General features: G+C 41.0%; 1 protein-coding gene across 1 annotated transcript in view; it reads left to right on the top strand.

Moving 5' to 3' along the window:
* The first annotated feature begins 10,619 nt into the window (after positions 1 to 10,619).
* SP555 (SPRY domain-containing SOCS box protein SP555) overlaps positions 10,620 to 13,568 on the top strand; it is a 41,926-nt gene continuing 38,977 nt past the window's right edge. Inside the window, exon 1 of the mRNA XM_083139078.1 lies at positions 10,620 to 10,683. The gene's annotated coding sequence lies outside the window, so the exon portion shown is untranslated. The remainder of the gene's footprint in view (positions 10,684 to 13,568) is intronic.

Raw genomic sequence — 13,568 nt, 5'->3', positions numbered from 1 at the left:
CATCAGCTGCTTCATTCCACTGAATGCCCAAGTGGCTAGGGACCCAACAGAAGTGTACATCGGCACTGCCAGATAAGGACACAAGCCGTCTGAATATGCGTTGCGCTACCGGATGCCGGGAAAACGGCGAATCCAGAGTCTGCAACATTCTGGTCGATTCACTGCACACAAGGACTTTCTTCAGACCATTGATGTCTGCAAAGTCCAGTGCCTTTAGAATGGCGTACAACTCTGCCGTATAGATGGAACAGGCAGGATGTAGCGAGTAACTGGAACTTTGAGAATCTAGGAAGAAGGTGCAACCAACTGATTCGACTGTCTTGGACCCATCCCTATAAAACACATAAAAATTGGGGTGCTTCGCACGAAGTTCTAAAAACCGTTGCTGGTATACAACCATTGGTGTTTCTGCCTTTGGAAGGGCGGTCAGAGAAAAATCGATAGAAGGTGCAGGAAACTCCCAGGTCGGGAGAGGCGGAATGAGTGGAGAGACGCCAGGAAGATCTCGTCTGTACGAACACCAAATGATCTAGTTGCTCTAGCGTGGAGCCGATACCTTGCCAGCCTACTCTCGTCTGAGACGGTATGATAAGAAGGATGTGAGGGCATCGAGCGAAGATGGAGGAAGTAGTTCACTACCAGCCGCTGTCTTCGGAGAGACAGCGACGGCTCAGATGCCTCTACATACAAACTGGCGACCGGACTGGTGCGGAAAGCACCAGAGCACACGCGAATACCAGCATGGTGGACGGTGTCTATGGTGCGAAGTCTAGATGGGCGGGCAGACGAATAGACAACACATCCGTAATCGAGCTTTGACCTGATGAGTGAACGGTACAGGCGGAGCAGTACCGTCCTATCAGCACCCCAAGAAGTATGAGATACAACGCATTAAAAGTTGAGAACTCGAAGACAAGAGAACTTTAACTGGCGAAGGTGAGGTAGCCATGTTAATTTCTTATCGAAAATGAGGCCCACAAAGTGGACCTCATTCACGAAGCGCAGGGGAGATTTCCACAGGTCAGGGTCAAGATGGCATGTACGTTGACGACAAAAGTGGACGCACACGGATTTCTCGGATGAGAAGGTGAAACCTGTTTGGGAGGACCACTCAACCAAACGGATTATCGTCAGTTGGAGTTGACGAGAAGCTGACGCGAGATTCCGTGAGCGACAAAAGATGGTTAGGTCGTCTACATAGAGAAGACCATATACAGGGGTGAATATGTTGGTCATAACACTGTTCACCGCTATGGCAAACAGAGTCACACTCAACACGCTGCCCTGTGGGACGCCGTTCTCTTGTTGATGAGGATCAGAAAAGGAGTTCCCAACGCGTACGCATATTTAAGATAAAGTACGCCATGTGGCCACGAACACCCCACGAGCGGAGCTGCTTCAGAATACCAAAGCGCCACGTTGTGTCATAGGCTTTTTGGAGGTCGAAGAAAACGGCAATTAAATTTCCTTGTTCAAGAAAGCATCCTGAATATGCGTTTCTAGCTGAACCAAATGGTCCAGCGTAGAACGATTGGAGCGAAACCCACTTTGAAAGTTATTAATAAGGGAGTTCTGCAAAAACCAGGTGAGACACTTGTTGACCATGCGCTCCATTAGCTTGCACACAAAGCTAGTTAAGGCGATTGGCCTGTAACTAGAAGCTGTGGTGCGCTCCTTGCCTGGTTATAGGATAGGAACAATAATTGCCTCCTCCAGGAAACGGGGAATAGATCCTCCAACCAAAGCCTGTTGAACACCGTAAGAAGAAAAAGCTTAGCTCTAGAGGGCAGATGATGAAGCATCTCGTAATGGATCCACTCCAGGAACTGTGTTCTTCGAATCCCGAAGCGCGTGATCAAACTCCCATTCAGTGAAAGGAGAATTGTATGGCTCGGTGTTACGACTTCAGAAAACTAGACGACGTCGTTCCTGACGGTCCTTCTCACGCCAGAAACGTGGTTCGTAACTTTCGAGCTCGAAGCATCAGAAAACTGTGTGGCCAAGATATTTTCTATGTCTCCGGATGCGGTGTACAACGTCCCGTCGTGCTCCAGAGCACTCAGGGGAGTGGAATGCAACTCTCTGGATGCGACGTACTTTGGTCCAAACGGCTTTCGACGAAGCCTGCTTCGTCAGAGAAGACACGTATTGGACCCAGCACGCCATCTTACTGCCTCAAATGAGCCGACGGGCACGGGCACGCTTAATGCGGAATTGCTCGAGGTTTGCGGCAGTGTGGTTCCTATTGAATCGATCTAGAGCACGATTGCGGTTCTTGATGGCTGCACTGAGGGGACTGGGTAACGCCTCGTAGGTCCACTGGGATGTGGAATCGAGGCGTGTGCAGCATCAAGGACTCGTGCCACGAAGATATCTAGGGCATCGATTGCTGGCAAAGTCGACGCAAGATCGATGTCAAGGTTCACTGCACGCTCGAACTCACCCCAGTCAGCCCCTACTGAGATGCCAGTGAGGGGGTTGTTCACGTGAGTGCTGAAGATGTTTGAAGGTGAAAAAGAGAGGGAAGTGATCACTCCCACAAAGATCAGTGTAAAAGCTCCAAGAGGTGGTAGGAGCAAGGGTGGGACTGCAAAAGGACAAGTCCAATGCAGTATGTGCCTGAGATGGACTGAAATATGTGGGAGTTCCATCATTCAGCAACGTTAACCTGACGCCTCACGGAATTGATCTGCTATTTGACCCCGGGGCTCTGTACGAACGGAGCCCCACAAACGATGGAAAGAATTAAAATCGCCCGAAAGAACCACAGGAGACGAAAGTTGTTCGAATACAGAGAGAAGGTCCTCAAGAGAGAATCGCTCCTCTCTTGTGATATATACACAACATATAGATATTGGCTGTGGTAGATGGACTCGAACGGCGACAGCTTGGAGGGGGGTGGTGAGAAAGAGTGGCGTTGAGTGGATGGAACCTCGAACACCGATTGCTACACCACCGTGTGTACAACGACCCTCAGGAAGCTTGTCGGTGCGGTAAAGCGTGTATCCTTTGAGAATCACGGATTCATTTGGGTGAAAATGTGTCTCTTGGAGACATATGATGGCAGGGTCAAATTCAGATATTAAAATTTGCAGTTCCTCGAGATGCGTTGTAACGTGTAGCAGTGTCCACGTTACAAATATGTATATAAACTTAATATTTTTCTTTGTTTTGTACTTATAATTTTATATGTTAGTGGTTAATTACCAGGAATGTGGAACACACCTCGTATGTAAACTATACATCCTGATGTTAAATATAAGTTCCAAGAGTTTGTTTCTTTCTGCCAGCAAGCCGAGCTGGAAGTTTATTATCGGTGACAACAATGCAAGAAAGCTAACGCTACTGTGTAAGAGCCAGGCAGACTCAACCTTATGAAAACGTTGTCACAGGGAAAATACGAAAGATTAGGCTGTCTTTCCCACGCTATATCTGTCGTGTCCCTTGGCGGACAATAATTAGAGTAATATCATAATAATCCCTGATTCTTTTACTGCAAGACAGTGTATTCAGAATTTAGTTACGTTAAGGTAAAAGAAAGTTATGCCCGCGCAAGACAAAACCTGTATATAAATAATTTTTGCTTAAGATTTTGGCGTTGTAAATTTTCTTTCTTTTTCTTTGTTGTCATATCGCGTGGCCGTTGCAGGGAGAGAGGGGAGTTGGAAGAAGCCATACTCCCTGGTCAAATTAAATACTGAGTGTAACAATTAAAATTATATTGCATATTTATTATTCACAAAAGGGTAAAAATAGTATTTTTTACATGTAGCTAATTATGTTCCTCATTGATATTTTATTAATTTGTATTTTATTGTAATGTAAAATTGGTGTTAAGATAAAAGTTGGTAAATCCTTCACGGCACGGAGAAATGCTATGTAAGCAGCGAAGCTCGGTGGCCCGTGGCCTTTGTATTCGAACTTCTTATAAATACGGAACTCGTATAACCGTCTTTTCTTTCAACGCTCGAACTTCTGCGTTTAGTTCCACTTCGTTATTAGGAATTAGTTCATTCTGGGATTACCTTAGGACAGTTACTTAGGTCTTCTGGTCAGAAGGCTTATGTTCTCTCTGTTCTATGCTTCTGGTCAGGAGATATAATTGAGAGGGTTGTGATTGTCTTAACCCTAGAACACTACCGTGTTCCAATATTACAGTATAACTACCGCTACGTAAATTTTACGTACATGAAGAAATCTATTTTTAAAACAACCTCTACATCATGAAAACAAATTTCTATTCATTGTGAACATTATTTTGTTTATTTTTCCTCATATTGGAATTTTATTCATCATTTTAAAATGTATAAACATGGTTTTATTAAACATAGAATATTTAAAGAGAAGGTCTTGCTTAACAAGCCCATTCGTACATTAAGAATGAAGGCGAAAAGTTCGAACAATGAAAAGCAAACAATAATAATATTCATAACGCTGTCAATAAGGAAGAAATGTAATTTTTAAGTCTTGCAAGAAAATAGTGCATGCTTTTCAAAATCTAAGTATCTACATCAAATTTACAAATATCAAAATTACGTGAAAGATATTTCTGGTTTTACACAGATACGTAAAATTGACCTACAGTGCACAACATAACAAACCAAATCAAGACTATCATAGCTTACACCCTCCTTATGTGTTCCTTTATGTCCGACAGATAACTTGAGGCACTGCAAGGCAGAAGGATGAGTGGGTGCGAGGTGGGAGGTAGGGGAGGAATTTGAGCGCAAAGCATACGTAAATTTTACGTACGGTAGTGTTCCACAAATTGGCTTCCCACAGGAGCAGTACGTAGTTGTCATCCTCGTTTTCTTGTAGTTGCAGAAACTGCAATACTTTCTGTTCCCTTGTGACGTGGCTGCTACTGTACCTGTCTCTTCCTTCCCCAGTACCTTCAAAAAGCATGAACTGAATTCGTGAGAATAGTCTCTTTTCTGAGTTGCCCTGATTGTTGTAGAAGTTGTGAGTGTGAATAATGTATCCATTGATCGCTGCTATGCTGATGATATTATAGAAAAATAAGATATTATAGAAAAATTCACGCAAATCTTACGTGAATACAAATGGCGTTATTACTACATGCACGTCAAAATTACGTGCAAGATTTTTCTTCTGTTACTATCGCTACGTATTATTGACGTACAGACTCCCACATAACGCACAAACTAAAGACGTTCACTGCTTCCGCCCTCCTTACCACAGTGCTGCCACGTGCCTGACAGAATGATAGAGGAATACCATAGGTGGAGGGGTAGGTGGGTGCGATGTGGGAGGTAGGGGAGGGAATTGAGTGCGAAGCATACGTAAATTTTACGTACGGTAGTGTTCTAGGGTTAAGATATACCGGAATTCGGGATCGGCCGATAGACTGTTGGTAGTCAACGTTTGTGACCCTGGTCAGGGTACACCTTTTCTTATTCTGTGGTCACGGATTAATTTTCGGTTCTTTGGTCAGAGGCTGAAAAGAGAAAAGGAAGTTGGATACTTAACTGGATATCGACAGAACCTAGTGGGAAGAAGGATTGTTGATTGCTTGTAGAATCTTGGTCAAGATCTATAAGTAGATTGAGAACCTTTGACCGAGAATTACGAGGGACCTTACATCGGGGACTGAAGCAGCCGGATTAACCCGAACTTTGAGCCGAGGAGACTCAAGCCCCGAAGAGATACTGAGCGTGAAGCCGAGGCTCAATAGACCCATCGAACCAAGTACGATCTAGGGCGGATCGTGACAGCGTGCAAAAACTGTTAAGGTTCCATTGGAGACAAGAGGCCATGATGTAAGGTTTAGCGTGGCCTTCTAAGGCGTACTATATTCGATATCCCTGTCACCTTTGTAAATTCCTCATCCGCGGCATCGTCCTCTATCACGTCCTCGGGTAAGGACACAGAGGACGAAGGGGATGGGGAAGGGGGGTTGATGGCGGGTACCTTCAGCGCCCGCCGGACAGCTTGCAGCTGCTTTTTAAGTCTCAGGGTGGTGGATGCCGCCCTGACTGGAGATTGATGTTGGAAGTGATATTTTTTTACTTAATTATTGACTTGTGTTTACGTCCTGATCCAGTTTATGATATTAACTATTGTTTCAATTCAGTCTCTGTGTGGAAATCATGCACTTGTACGTACGTATTTCCTGCAGGTAAGGTAAGGCGAAGTTCCCCGTGCATATATCACCGTGCCATGAAGGCACATTATGGGATGTGGGGTAGGGCCCCCATACATTCTCTATCTCGGCCAATTTGGAGGTGATATGATCAGTACCACGCTCCAGCCGCCTTTACCCCCAAGGGTTGCCCCAGGTATCCATTCATTTGAGGCTGGGTGTGCCCAAGAGCTGCTTTTATGCTTCTTCTAAATTTAATTTTGATTCTTTTTCCATTATGTTAGTAGTTGATTTTTAAAATTTTCGTATCTGTCAGTGGCGTGCCCAGGATTTTCGAAAGGGGGAGTTACCTATAGCTACTCTTATTAGTACGTAGTTAGTTCTCATTTTGCCATCTTTCCATGCCTTTGACGTTCTTTTTAAAGGAATACTGGGTCAAAATGCGATTATCATTATGAGCCCCCGCAGCAAACCCCGTACGGCTATCTTAATAGAGTTATCTGTTGTATTTCTCCCCATTTTTACTTCTATATCTACAAAGTTATTGCATTTACTAGCTTCCCTCCCCACTCACTTTTTTCGACGAAGTTACCATGGAACAACCTGCCTGCGTGATCCAATTGTCACTCGAAAAACAATATTACAACAATGATCGAGCTCGTCAATTAGTTGCCTAACACAGCTGCCCCTATCCAGAGTTATTGGCTGCATTATCTCCCTGTAGCTCTTTTAGTGACAACAAACACTCGGTGTCCACCTGCCATCAGGGAAATATCAGAGTGCAATGTGGTGACGAAGCAAATATTGATTGGGAGATCGCTTCCCCATGACATATTTGCTTTGTTTCACTCGGAAGATGTACGTATCTTCCTTGTTTACACGGTCTCGTCGAAACGAGAGGGAGAATGAGACGACCGAAAATATTCTCTATCTTCTCTTAATGCATACACAAGGACGTATTTAGAGAGAGGGTCCAGGGGTCCACCCCCCGAAAGACTTACCAAGTACTAAAAGTAAATAATGAAAATATACTTTTTTAGTATTTGTTGTATAATCGAAGGTTGTTCATTTCCGCCGAACTTATTACAAGGCAAAGGATTATATTGAGATCATAACTTTGTGAACGGCAGTATCAAAGAAAATTTATGAACACTGCTACTCATAATAATATGCATAAAATATTAATCAGGACTTTTTTTTTTGTCTACTGGATCTAACATATTTTTTTGCTAATCAATAAATATTCAATTCTTTATCTATTTGACATGAATTTTCTATCCAGCGCAGTTGTTTTTATACAAATTTTTGCGATGTTAGCTATACACCTAAGCTAGATAATGAATACGTGTTGTTATATATCTCTATTTTTATACCGTCTTTTTACCTATTTAAGTAATAATAATACATTATTAATTAATTTACATATTTAATTAATGCCATTGATTTAATTTAATATGATTATTTTAATTTTTCTGAGACTTGGATCGGATCTCCGCAAAATATATTTCTAGATACGTGCCTGTGAATATACGTAGTATTATTATTTGCCAAAGTTTGTTTTGAGTCCATTTTATGTTGAGATAGGATAAAATGGAGTCTTAAAGCCAGTGCCGCGCCCAGGAATTTCGAAATGAGGGGGTTACGTATACTTTTGTTAGTAGTCAGCCCTCATTTTGCCATCTTTTCCTGCCTTTCATGTTCTTTTTTTAGGAATACTGGACCAAAAGAGGAGTGGGTTATAATCCCCACAACTGCCCTCTTGGGCACGTCACTGCTTTAAGCACCCACAAACACACCTAGCTTTATCTCTTTCTGTCTCTCGCCTTGTGAACAAGGGGTCCTGAGTTTGAATTGAATTTTTAAGTCCATTTAATGCACAAATAGGCTAATCGGGACTGGACCTACAGTTTGAAATGGGATCCGAACCAGTATGTGCCTTTAATGCCCTTGAATACAAGGCGGCGACGTTACCACTACTCCATCGGTAGTGTTGCCCACGGGACGAGACGGGACAGGCTTTTAAAAATTCGAGACGAGACGAGATTGACCATGTTTCATAAGACGAACGAATATTTTCGAGACGAGACAGCATTTCCACGAGACTCCACGAGACGAGACAGGCCAAAGTCTCGTCTCGTGGGCAACACTATCCATCGGTAAACTGTAGGTTTTAGGTGTAAGGGGTAGTGGCCCTTTCGGAAGTTACCCAAATGCCAACCTCATTTCCACGTAATACGCCCTGGACATATTTAATCTGTGCCCTGGACTGACTGCATTTTGCAGCCTAGCGAGGCTCTGGCGTCTGGACTCACAGCCAGTATAATCATCTATGGGATTGTAAAAAGTAAAGGTACCCCTGTGCGGGTGCACACATTCCATGAAAGCATATGGTGTGATGTGGAGGTATAGGGCTCCACATATTCTTGATCTCGATCATAGTTGGGATGATGTTATCAGCATTACCCCCCCCCCTCCTCCAGGGCTGCCCCCAGGTACGCATCTGTAGGTGTTCAAAATGTACATCGACAATTACAGCTATCACAAAACTAATTACAGCATTGCATTTCTTGGAAAATTCTAATATGTTTTCATACCCCACATGACCTCGATCCAATATGGCGGACTTAAAGATGGCTGCCACCGTCCCGGAAGCACCGTGCCTCACACATACTCCTTACCCCGATGTACCCAGGTGAAGTTGGATCTGCCATTACTGCATCCGTTTCAGAGATAAAAGGGTGTCCAGGGACTTTTGAATCATATATATATATATATATATATATATATATATATATATATCCATGTCTATGCGTTGAACTTCCCCCTCCTTAACATACACACAAAGTCCGAGAAGAGTACAATTTCAAGGACCAGTTTATCAAATTTGTAATTCACTTTATTCATAGGTATGGGTATGAGTAAAGAGAAAAAAAAATCTTGGCTAATTTATTTCTTTCATTAAACTCTTCACGACCTACCGCTATACTAACACGTCTCACACAATGGATCACGTATTTGAGTGTTGTCCAGCTTTTAAACTGAAATATAAAATGTGGAGACATTTTAAGATATGAAACTCAGTTTAGCTCATGAGATTTCAATGTTCATAAAGAAAGTGGATGAACATTGTAAATAATGTTTATAAGAAAAGCGAAAATTATTATACAAGTTCTATAGTATATGATCCGTGTCGCCACGCCAGTACTTCGATGGATAAGCTCGGAGGACGAAAAATGTTCAGGTGGATTCTGCTACTAAGATTTCTCTCTCTCTCTCTCTCTCTCTCTCTCTCTCTCTCTCTCTCTCTCTCTCTCTCTTTCCTTCCCTTTCTCCCTCTTTTCTGTGCTTCTTTATCTCTCTTCTGACTGATTCTCTGTCTCTTTGCCTTCATTGTTTCCCTATTTATCACATTCTTTTTCAATCTCCCTTTCTCCTTCCCCTCTCATCTGTGTATCTCTTCTATAAATTTTCTTGTTTCTCTATGTATGCCAGTCTTCTTTCCTATCTTTCTCGTCCTGTTTCTCTTTCACTCCCTATCTCTTTCTACTTTCCCATCTTTTCCTATCTCTTTAGACCTCTGTGTGGTTCTTCTACTGTAAATGACTGAATATTTCTCTTGCAGACTATTGGGTGCGCTCCATGCCGAGCGTAAACAACTCAAGAAGCAATATTCTGCAATTTGATATATTTCCATGAGAGATTTTTCCAAATCCCCAAAATAATTTTTTCATGTGAAATGACACACACAAATTTCGTGAATAGAATTTCTCTCTAGCTTTCAAAGCATTTCCTCCATTGAGGTGGATAAAAGTTACAACAAAATATGAGAATGGCGATATATTAATGGACTCAAATCTAAAATAAATAAATAAACAATGGAACAATGGTGACAAATATCTTATGATCTCACTTTATGTGGTGGGTGTATCGAGTAGAAGTCTTTCTACAAGGATATCATAATAATAGTAATAATATATTCTAACTTGATGATGATAATAATAATAATTCATTAACCACTACTAATTAATCAATTATAAGCAAAACTTTTCGGCGACGCCCATATTTGTCGATTTGAACCCGAACTACGGAGTCCCAACACGCAAACTACTGCATGATTAGAAAGGAATGAAGGGGGATGGGGGATACTTTCGTTGAGATGTCAGTTCCCACAAAGTTCACACATTAAAAAATTAGGATTGAACAATAAAAAAAAAAAAAAGATACGAAATAAAAAAAATGTTTTTCGTACTTCAACGTATTTGGAAGCCGGGGGAGAGGGGGGTTGATGTGAGAAATGTTGCAAGAGATTAGAACTTCATATTATGGAAAACTGAATGCTTCTGCAGCATTGGATGGGGTGAGTTGCTTCTTTGTTTTGAGGCCTCCCCCTCCTACCCTCGTATGCCTTCATTAGGCTTCTCTTAGTCACCAGAGTTTCCCCCATGCTTTGACCCGCCCCCGCGAATTCATGTGCATGTTTGAAGACAGATCGATAGTCTTGTGTTTCCAAGTCAATATTAGCGGAGTTCACACGGCAAGATGGCGGCGGCGGAGACGTGCGCTGGTAACATCCGTGGCAGGTGAGTGAATCGTAATTACGTTTTTATGTCGATCTTTCTTTCTTGTCCGATTCTCCGGTATTGGTGGTTTGTAACTTCACGTTGCGGAATCAAGTTCTCGTTGCAAGCGACAACAATGTAGATTTTTGGAAGCATACAGCTAAAATGTTGGTTGCAGTATGGAGCTAAGGTTTGGTTACTTTCCACAACTCGTCTGTAAACCAAGTTTTCCTTGTTTCGGTTAAGTTGATTTAATTGTCCAACTGTTTCGATCAAATGAGGCGCAATATTTGAAGACCTATTGCCATTTTAGCATGGAAAATTAATTTTCCCGAACCTCTCCTTACTGCATTCCCATGTTGGAGAACTAGTTCTGAACAAGGTAGCGCCGGTTTGAGGAAATGAAATGATTCTTAAATAAGCTCCCTTCGTCTGTGTTCAATTACGACAGAACATCTATTAATTTTAATCTAGATCAGTGGTTTCCAACTTCAAAAGGTCCGAGGGCCAAAATTATATCCAGCAGTTGATTGGCGGGCCGCATTCTTTTTTTTTTTGGGGGGGGGATTAAGAATTACAAAAACTGTAAGTACTGTACTTACGCATGACCTAAATTTCTAAAATGAGGCAATAAAAACAAGAATCACAAATCAAAATTGTATAATTAGAATTTATTTCACAAAAAAACAATACTTATGGATGAATTCAAGGAAATGAAAAACACACCGTACAAATAAGAATCCTTCATAGTAAGTGTTCAGTATGAAAATTGAGGCCGATCTGCTTCTTTTATTAAAGTTGGAATGTCCACTTGAATTTCTGCATTTGAAAGTCTCAGAAGGTGAAGCAGTGAAGGTTCTGCCAGTCGGCTTCTGGAGCGATTCTTCATGAACTTCATTGAAGAAAAAACACTTTCACACGTGTATGTGCTACCGAACATCGATGTTATTCTTTGCCCAAAACTCCGAAGATTTGGAAAGCGTTTTGAAAAACTCTGGCCCCTTTTCTTGGCTAGTTTGATGGAACACATCGCCTTGCAAATCACACAATTCAAGTTGGAGAGAAGCTTCTTATTCTTCGATGTTAACTCCAAGAGGATTGCTAAATAGTAGTGTTGCCCACGAGACGAGACTTCATTGAAATTCCCTTTTCTTTTTTGGCTAAAATTTCGGTCCGAATTTCCCTTCATGTGGCAACACTGGTCCAGGGTGCAGAAGGTTGATATTTGGGTCTCTTGAGAAAGCGTCACCCCTTACACGCCCAGGGGTCCAGACCCCCTCCGAAAAACTTAACAAATCCATTATTAAATAAGCAAAATACTTGTTTACTGTTGTACATATGAAGTTGATTTATTTCCACAGAAATTACATGAAGGAAAGAGTTTGCAATTATGAAGTTTGCATTGACAGTGCGAAACTTTATGGGTACCACTACTAATAATAAAGACTTAAAATTAATAATTAAGGAATTTACTTTTCATCCGCTGGATCTAACGACGTTTTTGGTGTTCAATAAATTACCCATTTTTAAAGAAATGACATCAATTTCTTTGGTAGGACGGCTGTTTTATAGAACTTTTAGTGATCTTAACTAGACACAAGCTAGATAATAAATTCGTACGTCTATCTCTGTTCTTATATCATATCTTTACCTGTTCATGTAATAAGAACAATAATAACCTTTATGTATTATTAATTAACCTATTTCAATATTATTATTATTAGACATATTACTCTTATTAACCTATTAATTACAAACTTTTTATTATTATTAACGTGTAAAATACTTGATTCGGAATTCGTACCCTTCCCGAAAAAATAGTTCTAGACATACTGTTGGAGAAATAAAATGTTTTAAAGTGAGTCGACTATGATTATTCTCTTCCACCCCTCTTTCGAAGATAGATTATCCTAATTCACTCATTTTCTTAGGTTCAGTATCAGTTACCATAGCAACTATGCAACAGATTCTTGCTCGTTATCCTTGATGATACCAAAGCAAGCATATTTGAGTTCATGTGTTCTAAGATTGGCTTAGGTGATGCAAGCTTCTCAGACGACCTAAGTCTTATCTAAAATCTTTTTATTCCTAAAACGATTTCCTTAACGCGTTATTAAGTTGCTATCGCGAAAAAGTGAAAATCCGGGACATTTGACTAAATACATTTTCAGCAATAAATTTAGAGGAAACAGTTAATACCAAAATGATTTTAAAATGTCAGCAAGTTGCCTCTTTGGAAACCCACAAAGACTTAATAAAGCAGCCACGATTTATTCAATCATAATATGGTTAAGTCTCAATATCTCACGTAGCACATTCAAGACCTTTGACCGAAGTCAGCCAAGCTATTTAAAAAAATATCCTCTCCTTTTAAAAACTCGTTATTATATTCCAAATTTTGAAAAATGACATCTGCTTAGAGTTCCTTGACGTAAATCTTCGTGTTTGCGTATATATTTTTAATAGTCTCGTGACTACGTAACCCTATTAAACTGGATTTAGATTTATTTTTATTCTTTCTTTCACGAATATCTAGACAACATCGAAAGCAAGCCACACGAAAACATGTGAATGCTCTGGAAGGAATTCTAAACCGATGTAATTTTTTCAGAATTTGGATTATCATTGCTGTCTTCGAATGGAGAGGAATTTTCGAAAACTGCTTCGTTGGCGTTGGCCAAAGGTCCAGCGTAGCCTTAATATGGAAATAACTCTTAGCAGATTCATTTTTCAAAATTTAGAATATCATAGCGAGTTTTTAAAAGGAGAGGATATTTTTTTAAACAGCTTGGCTGGCTTCGGTCAAAGGTCTTGAATAGCCTTAATGTTACCTCTATCCCAGGGACTAGGGATGTACGGGATCCCGAAAAGTCGAGAAATTCCAAATGATCCTGTTTAAAAGTGGT

Source organism: Lepisma saccharinum, chromosome 17, assembly GCF_977018435.1.
Source record: "Lepisma saccharinum chromosome 17, izLepSacc3.1, whole genome shotgun sequence".
In the NCBI taxonomy this organism is placed as follows: domain Eukaryota; kingdom Metazoa; phylum Arthropoda; class Insecta; order Zygentoma; family Lepismatidae; genus Lepisma; species Lepisma saccharinum.
The sequence above is the reverse complement of the archived record's forward strand: the minus strand, read 5'-3'. Positions and strand labels throughout refer to the sequence as shown.